Here is a 13,497-nt window from a genome sequence, read left to right on the forward strand (position 1 = left end):
CCTGGAGCCTTGCACATGCTAGGCAAGTGCTCTATTACTGAACTACATCCCCAACCTACTTAAATTAAAATGATTTAAGTCAACACTGATTATTTCTGTTTTCTTTAAAGAATTACTTAACTTTCATGCTCAAGAAATATAACTTAATAAATAAGCTCCTAGAAATCCAAGAAACATTCTCAACACATTGCTAGAAAGGTATAAAAATCACCCACTCCCAGGGATGTTGCTGATAAACTGGTATAATTCCAGATCTGGTTGTTTTGTTGTTGTTACTGCATTTATTTGTTTTGTTTTTGAATTATTTTTTGATGGTTGTTTTGAGTCTGTAGAACATAGCAGAAATTTTAACATGAATCTCACAGTGTTTTTTGCAATTTAGAAGGAAATTTGGTCATTGCACTCTAATGATACCAATCTATTTCCAATTTTCTGAACATGCAAACTCTTTCTCACCTCTCCACCTTTACACATACTCTGTCCTATCCTGTTTCAGAGCACCTTCCACTGGCTTTCTGCATGGCTCATCCTTTAAGGTCTTTAGGTTTCTGCTCAAACATCCCTTCTTCAGAATGCTCTTCCATGACCACCACTGTCTTGAGGAGGTTCCTCTTGGTATCCCTTACGACTTTCTGTTTCCCTTATAACACTTACAGGATATCTCATTTAAAAAGTTCATTTTACTTATTTATTGCCTGCCTCCCTCATCAAACTAAGTTATAAGAGGGCAAGCCTCCCCACCCATCATTTTTGTTGTTGTTTTGTTTTGTGGTAGTGGGGATCTAACCCAGGGCTTCATGCATGCTAGGCAGGTGTTCTACCACTGAACTATGCCCTCAACACCACATCTGTCATATCAACCATAGTATTTCCAGCATCTAGCACACCATGTGGCACATAATCTAGACCTGGTAAACATTTGGAAATATGATGATCCCTGCTTTTATAACGTAGTGCATTTCTGGAAACCCTAATACCTAAGAAGCCATTGGGAAAACACTGAGAACTTTTTCACAGGTGAAAACCATTAAGTGAGTGAATTGAAGGAACCAGTGGAGGATCAAGGTGTATTGGTTGAGCTGAATGGTGTGGGGCAATCCAAATTAGGGACTAACTTCCCAATAGAATTTGGTTTGCTATTTGAGTTGCAAATACTTATTTGTTGTCCTTATTCCCATGGTTTGCTTTTCTCTAGGATTTCTTAAGAGGTTAGGAAGTAAATAAGCTTCTATTTTATTAGACAGTAGGCTGGAATGAGTGCCTTAGTCAGGATGAGATCAATGTAAGTTGATATTCAATGGAATCAGTGATCAAAGACTAGTTTTTAAACCTCAGATATTTATTCATCTACCTTAGAAGTCTGTCATGTTACATATTGGACAATTAGCATTTTCATTAACACTACCCTGCACATTTATCCCACCTTTTATCTCTGAAACTGATCTTAATAATTGATGCCATGTCATGATTTACTTTGTGGCTGCTTTCTTCCAAAAGAGAAGATAAAACAATGTGAAGCTTGCAATAGATACATTTGGGGGTCCATAAAACAAGACAAGAGGCAATTGGCTAATATTAATTGGTACAGTGAAGGAACTCAGGAGCATCTTGCTTCCCAACCACTATGGGAGCTTCTCAACAGAAAATGGCCACCTAGAATTCATGAGTAGCTCTTCTGCCCTTCCAGTCAAGAAATGGAGTCTCTCTCCCCTCTCCATGATTCTAGCTTGATCCTGTGTTTTACTTTAACCAATAGAATGTGGGAGAAGTGCACTGTGTGACTTCTGGGCCTTGAGAGGATGTCCAGTTCCTTTGGAGAGCCAGCTACCTCAGTGTAAATATAATCACTGACTGGCAGGAGATTCCATGGGGAGAAACAGGTACTACAGAAAAAGTGAACTGCCCCGCCTGCATCCAGTACCCAATAGAGCCACCAACCATCTTCTAACCCCAACTGATCTGGCTCAGACATGCTGTAGAGCAATGTGAGCTATCCCCAAAGAGCTCTGTCTAATCCCCTGAGTCCCACAATCATGAGCAATAGATAATTTTTGTTCTAAGCCATAAATTTGAAGGCGGTTTGTTAAACAATAATAAAACGGAGACACCAACAGTGTAGGATTTGACTCCTACAAACTGTTTTCTTCACTCTCCCCCCATTTTAAACAAACTTTCCCCTCCAAATAAAAAAATAACCTTCAGCAATTTAAGCCTTGGAAAAATTCCTTGTTTCTCCTATATCAGATTTCCTGGCACTAGGGAAACAATCATGAAATGCTATGAGAAGTCACAGTTTTAAAAAATCCTTCCAGAAAAATCATTTCCTCAATCACTTTTTCATTCATGATTGTTTCTATTTAGGGCTATAGTGCTTTGTTGAGTATCAGGGACTCCCAAAAGAAGTTTTGCTGCATCACTGTTAAGCCTAATATAAACCTGCATAACTGATAACGGACTCACATCCAATTATGTCTAATGCTTTTAAATAGGAAATGATTGCCTGGTCATGGCAATTCCATGAGAGAAAAACCTTTGTCGGCTATTGTTCCAGACCATGATTAGCAGGATGAACTGGATCCAACCAACCACAGGAGTGCCAGGGCACAGGCGTAGCCCACAAGCCAACTCCCTGGAGAACTGCCACTCAGAGGCACCGACCTACTGACCAAGCAGGATATCCTCAGCGTGAGCAGCGGTTTCTCAATAGGAAGTACGCATATCAGGAACATTGCAAAAGAGAGAGAAAGGACTCTGAAACACCAATATCCAGTGAGGTATGAGAGGAAAACTTAAGCTACTTTTCAGTAACAACTTCAGAATGGAAAGCTATTTTAGTAGCCAAGTGTGGAAAGTTAACACTAACCAAATAAAACCATAGGGTCATAAAGCTAGGAATGTGATTAGTCTGATTTTCCTAAGTTTATTTGTTCTTTTGAGAAAAAAATTCCTCTATTGTTCCATGAAATATGAGTGTGTATGTGTGGGGGGTATTATACCCCACTATGTCATAGGACCTAGTCTTCCTGTTCTACAGCTCAGTCCATGGACAAGCCTATAATTATAATTACTTCAATATTTCTTTGAAAATAAATGCAGGACCTCCTCTGTACCCACCTGAATTACTTATCGGGGCTCTAAAATTAAGAATGAAATGTCTTTGCAGCCTTTGATTGGCACATGAGAACTTCTTCAGGGAGTAGCTGGGGTTATAAAACCTTCCATGAATGAGAGTTCAAACCAATCCATCCCAGGAAACTCAGACTGCTCTACTCTGTATGGAATCTGTGTAGACATCAATCTACTGATGAATGTAATCAAGAGAAGGATCAATACCATCCTTATACAGTTCAGGGGAATGTTGAACTCAAATTCAGATTGCTACATAGTATCCAAGAGAGACATAAACCTGGAAGAAGAAGAAAAAACTATGAAATGAAATCATTACCAAGAAAAAGCAAACCACGAAGGAGAAGGGAGGGTTAAGAACCATGGATATTGCCATGGAGGCCATGATTTGCCATGAGGCAGAAAGAAAAGAATCCTTTTCTAGCACATTTAAAAGTAGCTTGTCATTTTGCCATTGTTGCAAAAATTATAAATTGACACTCAGTATGTTACTCCTTACTGAGGCATTCTGTATTTTTTCTGGGTCCCATCAGCAGACTTGGAAGAACAGTGCCAAATAAAATTGAAATCTTCATTTGAAGTTAGAAGATTACGAATGTTTTTTATTTCAAATAAATATAGATAAAACAGCTCATGTTATTTTCTAGCAAAGGGAGTAGGGGGATTCACATCAAATCAGAGACAGATCATCAAAGTTGAGATTCCTTTCAATTTAACCCTCCTATCTTGTCAAGAATAGCTTAAAGTAGCTTTGGGGATGGGAGTGAGAAAAGGCCTCGTGACATCTCCCCAGTCCCCAGCACTTCCCCTCATAGTGTTTTCACTTCTCTTTGTGACACTCTGCTGAAGGACCACCAATTACATCTATTTCTAAAGATGCAAATGATCCTGGCAAAGGAGGTGAGGGACAGGAACATTGATTTTATACCAGGACTTAAAACAGAGAATAGGGATAAAAGAAGGATCCAGGAAATGTGTATTGAAAGCATGATGGTTGAATGTACATAGAACAATAGTCTTAGATTCCTGTCAAGAGTTTGTAGAGTAAATCTGAGAAGGGAAGCCAAGATGGGGGGCAGATATCAATGCAGGAATCATGAACCTGAGTGAAGCAAGACAAGGGCCATGAGTAGCCTGGGGACAGAGAGACCTCCAGGGATGACAAAGTGTGTAAGAGGTTGGTGGAAGGGAGACTTGCAAAGATGAAGATAGTGTGGGCCAGCCCTACCTGCCTGAAGGGGATAAAGGGAGTGTTCTTCCTGTCCCCAGGGTCCAGGATTGGGCTAGGACCATTGACCTGGAGAGTTCACTTCATGGTGGATTTCTTCAGCCTTGTTGATATTTGCAGACAGTTCTCACCAAAGTCAGTCAGCTACTAACTAACTGGCACATTATATTCTATGCACTACTGCCTTATAGACAGTCTCTCAGTGGCTTTTGATGTGAAACGGAGTCTATATCCCATATAAGATTTTCCAGAGTGTCATCCCTTGTGGCTCCACCCAGAGCCATGTTAGGGTCAAGCTCTTTGGTTTAGGGAGTCACCATTTGCTAATCAGGGCTGAACTTGAGATAGTTGTGCTCGTCAGTTTACACTATCTTCCTATGTGTTTCTAGCAGTCATCGTGATTCATATAGTATTGTTCCTCGAAAGACCAAGAAAAAAAGACAACCAAAGTTCACAGAACTTCCTGTTGCCTATTATTTATGGATACAGATTTTAGTATTATTTATAAGTATATATCCAGTTCTTCAGGTTTGGAAAGGTTTGGAAGCATAAAGAAAGAACTATTTCTGGTGATTAAATATGGGTACTGGGTAATAGTATTAGTTTCATATATATATATATATATATATATATATATATATATATATATATATATATATATATATATATATATATAACTAATTTTCTGCCTCAAAACAAACTACAAAGTAATACAAAGTAAGGACTTCCATAACATAGCCAGTTTCTCAAGTGTGGAGGTAGGAGGTGACACAGATCAATTGTTTTTTACTGTCATATTATGGATTAAAAGCCTGATGTTTAAATTTTCTTGTAAAAGTATATTTAGAAAAGGAAAACCAAACAGAATGCAACAAGATTATAAAACCACTAATGTAGAGGACCCCTGAGGCTGTCCAGGTTCTTTTCAAGAGATTTACAAGGTCCTGCCTTTTCCAACTATGGTTCTGTGGAAGGGTAGATTTTCTTTATAACCTGTAGCCAAAAGAACATAACAGATTGAATGCAGAAGTAGATGTATGATTCTAGTCATCTTTTCTCACACTGTACATTAAGTAAATATCCAAAAACATAGCAAAGTGACCATCTTGTCATTACATTTTTGGGTGGAAACAAAGTTAATTTTCATGACTAACATAAGTGTTATTTATGTTAAAATATAAATGATTCATTATTGTTATTTAAAGTGAATGAACACATATTACAAAAATTTCTCAGTTTTCACTTCCAATATGGTAAATATGAGTGAATAAAACCACGTAAACAAAATATCTGTAAGATCTTCAATAATTTTTAAGATTGTAAAAGGGTCCTGATCCTGAGATGTTGAGAATTGCTGCATGATCCTGGTTCATTTTCCTCAAGTTAATTCTCTAAACTTTGTACCCATCTGGCCATAGTTTGGATATGGCTTGAGTTTTCCCCCTAAGGGAAAACTCAAGGCTCAGTGAGGCCCTGTGAGGTGGCTGGACCTTTAGTAGATGGGGCCTGGTGGAAGGTCTTTAGGTAATTGGGGGGCACTGCCAATAAGTTAACTCTCATGAAATCCCTGAGCTCCCACAGAAGCAAGTTGTTAGGAGAGCAAGTATAACTCCTGAATTTGTTCTTCCTTTTCCTGTTTGTCAATATGATCTATTCACCCTACACATGCCTCTGCCATTGTCATTCATCATGAGGTAATGCAGCCAAGGTGGGCCCTTATCAGAACTTGTGCCATGTCATTTGGACATTTGGCCTCCAAAACTATAAACTAAAGAAACCTCTTCTTATTATAAAGTAAGCTTGCCTTGGTTATTTCAATGTAGTAATGGGAATATTACTAATATACCATCTAAGCCAATTCTAAGCCAATTCACCTCTCCCCACCAATAGAATGCTCATATTCAAGAATAATATAAAAATATTTAGAAACCAGCATGACATGGAAACCCAACAATGAAAATGTCTTCCCAACCATAAGCAAATATTTTGTCTGAAAGCAATAGGTTCAATAACACTATCTCTGAGCTTCTAGGGTCTTGCCTTCCCACTTGTAAATTCCATATACTTGTGAATATGTGAGAATTCTCCCTCCCACATAAGACTTTTCTGCTTGTATGTGACTCTTAGGGCTTCACACAGTACCAAGCATGCCACAAAGGCTCATGAATCTGAACTCATTTATCTTACACCAGCACACTCTTTGCCTCACCTAACAAAATTCCTCAAAAATTTGGAAAAACACAAGACAGGGTTTTACTGTAGATGACAAGAAGTAAAAAGATCATCAACCACTTTAATCACTAGTCTAACTTGCCCCAAGGAGGTGGACCTTCAAATAACCTAAAATTGTGCCATGTTTTGAACACCAGGATCAAATTTGTTTAGGCTTAAGGAACAGGTGAAATGCTTCCGGGATCCTCAAACCAGTTAAGTTACTCTAAGACCTAGTTAAGCACATTACATAGAGCGCAGTAGAAGGAGCTTGCCATCAGAAATGCATGGAATGTACTTAGATGTCCTTTTTTTTCAGTAGGATGAGATTACGAGAATTGGGAAAACCAGATGCAGGGGATTTCCAAAGGTCTGAGATTACACTAATGAATGTTGACTCTGCACACTTTGATCAAGTTCTGGAATGTAACTCCTCATGCTCTTGTTCTTTCCTGCTTTTACAGATCAAATCGTGCATGCCCTACCTCATCCTTAATCCTAACCCCCAGAACCTCAAAATATGATCTGATTTGGAGATGGGGTCTTTAAAGAGATAATCAAGTTAAAGCAAGTATGGGTGCCAACCCAACATGACTGTTGTCCTTATGAGAAAGAAAAATTCAGACACAGAGATATATTGAGGGAAGACGGTATGAAGATGCAGGTAGAAAGCCTAGTGAATAATGAGACAGACATCTAGGAGGCAAGGAGAGAGGGCTAGAGCAGGTCCTTCCTCAACCCTCAGAAGGAGCCAACCTTGCAGATACCTTGATTTTGGATGTCTCCAGAATTCCAGAATTGTGGGCAATTCCTGTTATTAAAACCACCTAGTCTGTGGGATTCTGTGGGACTCCAGTTGGAAATTTGATTACCTATATCCAAACATAGCACCATTTCCTCTTAGGAGAGAGAATTTTCTCTCAGGCAACTAATTCCTAGGAGCTCTTTATTTTAGTAAGTGAGATTTAGAAAACTAATGAGCATTTTCCCTCTTACACCTCTGACAACAAATCACACATGGCTTATGATACTGGCTTTTCTCCACCTTCAGACTGAAGGGGTCCCATTGCTGGAAAACAGGTAGTGTGGCTGACAGACATGGTATCCCAGCCCCCACAACTTTCTGGATATAGCCCTCATTTGAGGAGCTCCTTCTCAGAGACTTCTTCCTTTCTCTTCAGACCTCCCAGAACCTGAGCCCACATACATGTGTCCAGTGTATCTTGTACCATTTAATCGCCAACACTATAAAGTTCATTAGGACTTGATGTGGCTGCTGGCCTTGGCATGCCCCACTCAAAACTCATCCTCTTCCTCCTGTGCCCACACCCTCCTCTGCCCCCCACTTTCCTAATGTCTTCATTCATCTCATCACATGATGCACCTTCAACCACTCTCAGTGTCCCTTCCACTGCCATATCTCATGGATCCAGCCTTTTGGTTTCCTCTAACACTGCCTTACCTTACATGCCTGCTACCACCAGCCTTGCTCAGGCTTTTGGATGAAAATGTTGGAATACCAGGAATATCTCAAAGTCAGGGCACCTGGAAATGTAGGGTAAAGGATACAGGGATGTCAAGTGGGTGGGTGAGAGTAAAGAATAGGCTGTGGATTAGGGAACAAATGAATTGGGGGAAATTGAGTGATGGAATGAGGGCATCTATTTCATGTCATGGTAATAAAAAGCAATTAAAAGTTCAGTGGTTTGGGAGAATTAAAAATTACTGCAAATGTCAAAATGTCAACTGACCATTTGATTTCTTCAAATGGTCAACAAACATTTACTGAGTGTATTTCTTTTTTTTTTAAAGAGAGAGTGAGAGATGAGAGAGAGAGAGAGAGAGAGAGAGAGAGAGAGAGAGAGAGAGAGAGAGAGAGAGAGAATTTTTAATATTTATTTTTTAGTTCTCGGCGGACACAACATCTTTGTTGGTATGTGGTGCTGAGGATCGAACCTGGGCCGCACGTATGCCAGGTGAGTGCGCTACCACTGAGCCACATCCCCAGCCCCCTGAGTGTATTTCTTAATATGAAGATTGTTATTTAGTATTCTGTCACTCTCTTCAACAACTTCTCCAATTTTTATTTTTTAGGATGATTCTTAAAGAGTTACTTACTGTGTGTGGGGTGAGTAGGGGCAAATTTATCACCAATGTCCCAGAGATACAGATTTTTAACTCATTTATTATGATCAAAATGAAGATACTAAAAGGGTAAAATTATTAAATGATTACTGAGATGAGCACTATAGAGTATTATACCTTTCCTTTGATCACTTCTCCATTTATAGAAAAAGTAGAAAAGGTCCAGTTTTTATTCTGGATTCTCCTATACGATAAAATGGAAAAAAAAATATGGGGACATTTCCCAAAATATAGGACTTACCCCTCCACCACATGATATGTTTGTTTGTTTTCCAGTTTCAGATTTTAAGTCCAAGAAATTTTAAACTGACTTTTAAAAGTTCATGCAAGGAGAACAAACTTAGCTGATTGTTTTGGTACTCTTAACTCTTTAATGTTGTAATATAAAGTAGGCTCGGGGCTGGGGATGTGGCTCAAGCGGTAGCGCGCTTGCCTGGCATGCGTGCGGCCCGGGTTCGATCCTCAGCACCACATACCAACAAAGATGTTGTGTCTGCCGAGAACTAAAAAATAAATATTGAAAATTCTCTCTCTCTCTCTCTCTCTCTCTCTCTCTCTCTCTCTCTCTCTCTCTCCCCTCTCTCTTTAAAAAAAAAATAAAGTAGGCTCCGATTTTTAATGCTGAAAGACAAAGAGCTAAGCTGTTGCCTCCTTCTCCCAATTCCCCTCATCCATATTCAGAGCACAAAAGATGCAGGCAGCTCCTTTCTGCTTTGTCCAAGCACAGAAAAACTTTTTAATTTCTTTTTCTCTCAATTACTTAATTGTCCTTTATAAAGACACCATTTTGGGGAGAAGACAATCAGTTAAAAGTATGCAACATTTTTCCAGATGGGGTAGTTCATGCCTGCATTCCCAGAAAAAAAAAATTAAAAGGGCTGGGGGTATAGTTCAGTGGTAGAGTGCTGACCTAGCATGCCCCAGGCCCTGAGTTTAATCCACATTATGACAAACGTGGGTGTCTGTGTACATGTATATATGACATTTGAATTGATGCAATTGTTACTGACTTGTCAAAAGCAGATTATCACACAGGCCTCACAGAGGGGTTGTTGGTAATCAATTATAAACTGCTGAGTATTTTTTGGAGAAAACCAGTTAAGCAAGCATGTAGTTTATATTGGACAAATACGATGAATGCCATCTGCGAGAAAGTGCTGGATTTGTCAGTCTCCAAATCTCCTTTTGGGCCTATGCTCCCTTGCATAGACTTGGAAAGGGTCCAAGGCAGGAAGCGGGGTGGGGGGGGGGAAGGAGGGCTGGGGGAGCTGGTGGAAAAAGTCCAGTTTTCATTCATTCATTCTGGAGTCTCCTGCAGGGATATGACTTGTCTAGACTTGTTTGCAAAGTTTGGAGAAATACCTCACACATGACAAATGAAGTTCTGGTTATAAAGCAGAAACTTATCTAGACAGTCTTGGGTTATAGGCAAGAGACAACAAGAAAGAAAAGCTATCGATAAAAAGTATATGTAGTTAGGACACCATGTATGTTAAAAGATTGTTCTGCAAGGTAGTTCCTCCTTTAACTAATGGGGCATTGATTTGGTAGATACTAAATTATTAAGGTAGTATTTGTCAGTTTTAATTATTTTATTCAGTTCTCATAGGGATTACTTATATTTTCTTCTTAACACATTAACACTTTCATTGAACATATTTGAGATGACTGTCAAAAATAGAACATATTGTAATTTACCGTATTATTATCACTATTTTTATTTATAATAAACCTTTCTTTTAGATAGTGTATCTGTAATTTGACTCTGCCTTTCTAGTAATTTTAAGAGGGAGCCTCAACAAGTATATCTTTTTGTTTTTATGAAATAGTAGCATATAAAATTAGTCTTAAAAATTAAAAACTGGTTCCTGGAAAGCAGATGCTGAGATGAAAATTTTCATGCAGGTGAAAATTGGAGCATGCTCTCAGATTTTAAAAAACAGGAGTTGGGGATTGTGATGCAAAAAAAGAAATGGGATTAATCATAGGAGGACCCAAACTGTGATGTAGCTGAAACAGAAGCCACAATTAGTTCCACAGGGAGCTATAAGTATGGGAGTTCTTGAGCTTTTTCCCAAATTAGAATGAAGGAGCTCACATTGACTATTCATTTGATGTAGGCTGTCTCCATAAGAAAGGGTGTGACTTTAGACGTCTTGGTTCTTCTCAGTCCAGGTCAGTTCTTGAAATGAACCAAGCTAAGTTTCAACATACTCAGTAGTTGGAGCATATCACATTACAGTAACCCCTATTATTACAAAATAGTGTATCACATAAATACTCTCTCTTATTTTTCCCCACTCTACAATATCATTTCCATATGCAAGAACTTCTATTTCTTCTTTTAAAAACATTTCCTAGTGACACTATTTCACTACTAAATAATGTGCTTAGGCTATCTTTTATTATTTTATTAATAAGAAATGTTAGTCAAAATGACAAGTTTTGGTCTCAATTATTCTAATTCCCATTTATCTTTCCCTGTATTCCCAACAGAACAATTGTACAATTTGTATGCCCTTGAGGTCTGACTCTACCTCAAGTCTAATCAAAATTCAAAAATGGGCAAGAAAAATTTGGACTTTGTTCAAATTTACTTTTACTTAGGTTTATTTTTAAAATAGCAAATGGAGTAATGGGTAAGGATAAGATAAGGATGCAGGTAGGAATACAATGTCCCCATGAAAAGAGAATAGAGATGTGTGGAGTAGACAGAGAGGATTTAGGGGAAGTGAGGAAGAACCAGAAAAGAGAGGAACTGTGAAGTGAAATTGATCAAATTATGCTACATTTGAACTTTGGTGAATACATCCTTCCCGAGTGGAGGGGGATTTGCACCAGTGAGGCAAATCCAAGAACTTCGAGTTCTCTGCATTTGACCTTATCTATTACATCTCAATCCTTACTCAGATCAATCTCTCAAATACTGTGTAAACTGTACTTGTACCAGTTATTCTCTATGCTTTGTCCACAACTAAGTTGAAAATATTAACCAGTGTATTATTTGGAGCAGGCTATTGGTATGCTGTAACTGCACTTCCATTCCTCGCATCCCTATGTCATTTTTTACTTCACCAACAGATAGAAATCAAGTCTCCTGTGGGGGCTTTTTATGTTACACATTTCAGCCATGACTTTCTTCACATTTCTCACGTGTGCCTTTCTTCCTCCTCTCTTTTCTTTCTTTCTTCCTTTCTACTTTTTTTCTTTAGCTTTATTTTTCTGTATATGATAAGAAATATTCAGAATAAATATATTAAGATCTTTAAAAAAAAAAGTATATGTAGGTGGGTGGATGTGGGTATGTGCATGCATACATGCATGGGCATGAGCATACACAAAATGAAGAGACCTGGGGATAGAAAGATGGGTCTGGGACATTTGGCCATGGTGTCTTAAAGCCAGGTAATACTTGACAAATGGTTTCAAAGCTAATAATTATCTATTTAGCAACCTCAGATGTCTGGAATCATACTGTTTCCAGGCACAGTCTGATTTAACTTTCTTAGAACATAGCACCTAATCTTAGCCCCAGTTGATAGAGGAGAACACTGAGACTCAGAAAGCTTTAAAATTTTGCCCCAAACCAGACTTGGTCTATTATCTACTGAAGCTTTTCCAGTACCATCCCAGCTCCTTCAATGCTTTCTTTAGTGTTTAAAGTTTTTCCTGGATATAGAAGTTTATATTCAGATTGAAGTTTTTATTTTTTTTATTTTCTCTATGTACATTGAAGATTTTTTTTAAAGAGAGAGTGAGAGAGGAGAGAGAGAGAGAGAGAGAGAGAGAGAGAGAGAGAGAGAGAATTTTTAATATTTATTTTTTAGTTCTCGGCGGACACAGCATCTTTGTTGGTATGTGGTGCTGAGGATCGAACCCTGGCTGCATGCATGCCAGGTGAGCGTGCTACCGCTTGAGCCGCATCCCCAGCCCTAGTTTTTTTTTTTTTTTTTAATGCTCTTTTGAAATTGTTTCTGAGAATAAATGCAGAAATTTTTTTGAGTGCCATTTGCAAGCATTTCCTTAGGATTATTATGTTTTAGGTTTTTGCCAAATAGAGTTTAAAACATAATCCCTGTATCAAAATAGACTTTTGGATTTTTTTAATTACTTGGGATTGAACTCAGGGCCTCACACGGGATTGAACTCAGGGCCTCACACTTGTTAGGTAACCACTCTGTCTTTGAACTACATCCCCATCACTTTTAAAATTTTTATTTTGAGACAGGGTCTGGCTAAGTTGCTGAGGCTAACCTTGAACTTGCAATCATTCTGCCACAGACTCCGGAGTAGCTGGGATTACAGGTGTGAACCTCCATGCCTGGCTCTGAAATAACTCTTTATTCTTTTTTTTTTTTTAAGAGAGAGAGGATTTTTTAATATTTATTTTTCAGTTTTTGGTAGACACAACATCTTTTTTTATTTTTATGTGGTGCTGAGGATCGAACCCAGCACCCCCGAGCATGCCAGGCAAGCACGTTACAACTTGAGCCACATCCTCAGCCCAACTCTTTATTCTTTATTCATTCAATCATTCATTCATCTCTCTGATAAACTCTTTCTAAATACTTCCTATGCCTCAGGCACTGTGAGATGTTTGGAATAAGAAGCTAAATAAGATACCACATTTTATATTAATGGTGATAATAACAATGCTAATGATAAAGGCAAATGTTTACTGAACACTTGCCCTGTGCCCTTTGCTGTCCTAAGCACTATGTATCTGTTAACTTGGGAATTCTCCACCATAAGCCCATGAGTTGGGTGCTATGGTCCTAATATCCATT

Source organism: Urocitellus parryii, chromosome Y (assembly GCF_045843805.1).
Source record: "Urocitellus parryii isolate mUroPar1 chromosome Y, mUroPar1.hap1, whole genome shotgun sequence".
NCBI classification, from domain to species: domain Eukaryota; kingdom Metazoa; phylum Chordata; class Mammalia; order Rodentia; family Sciuridae; genus Urocitellus; species Urocitellus parryii.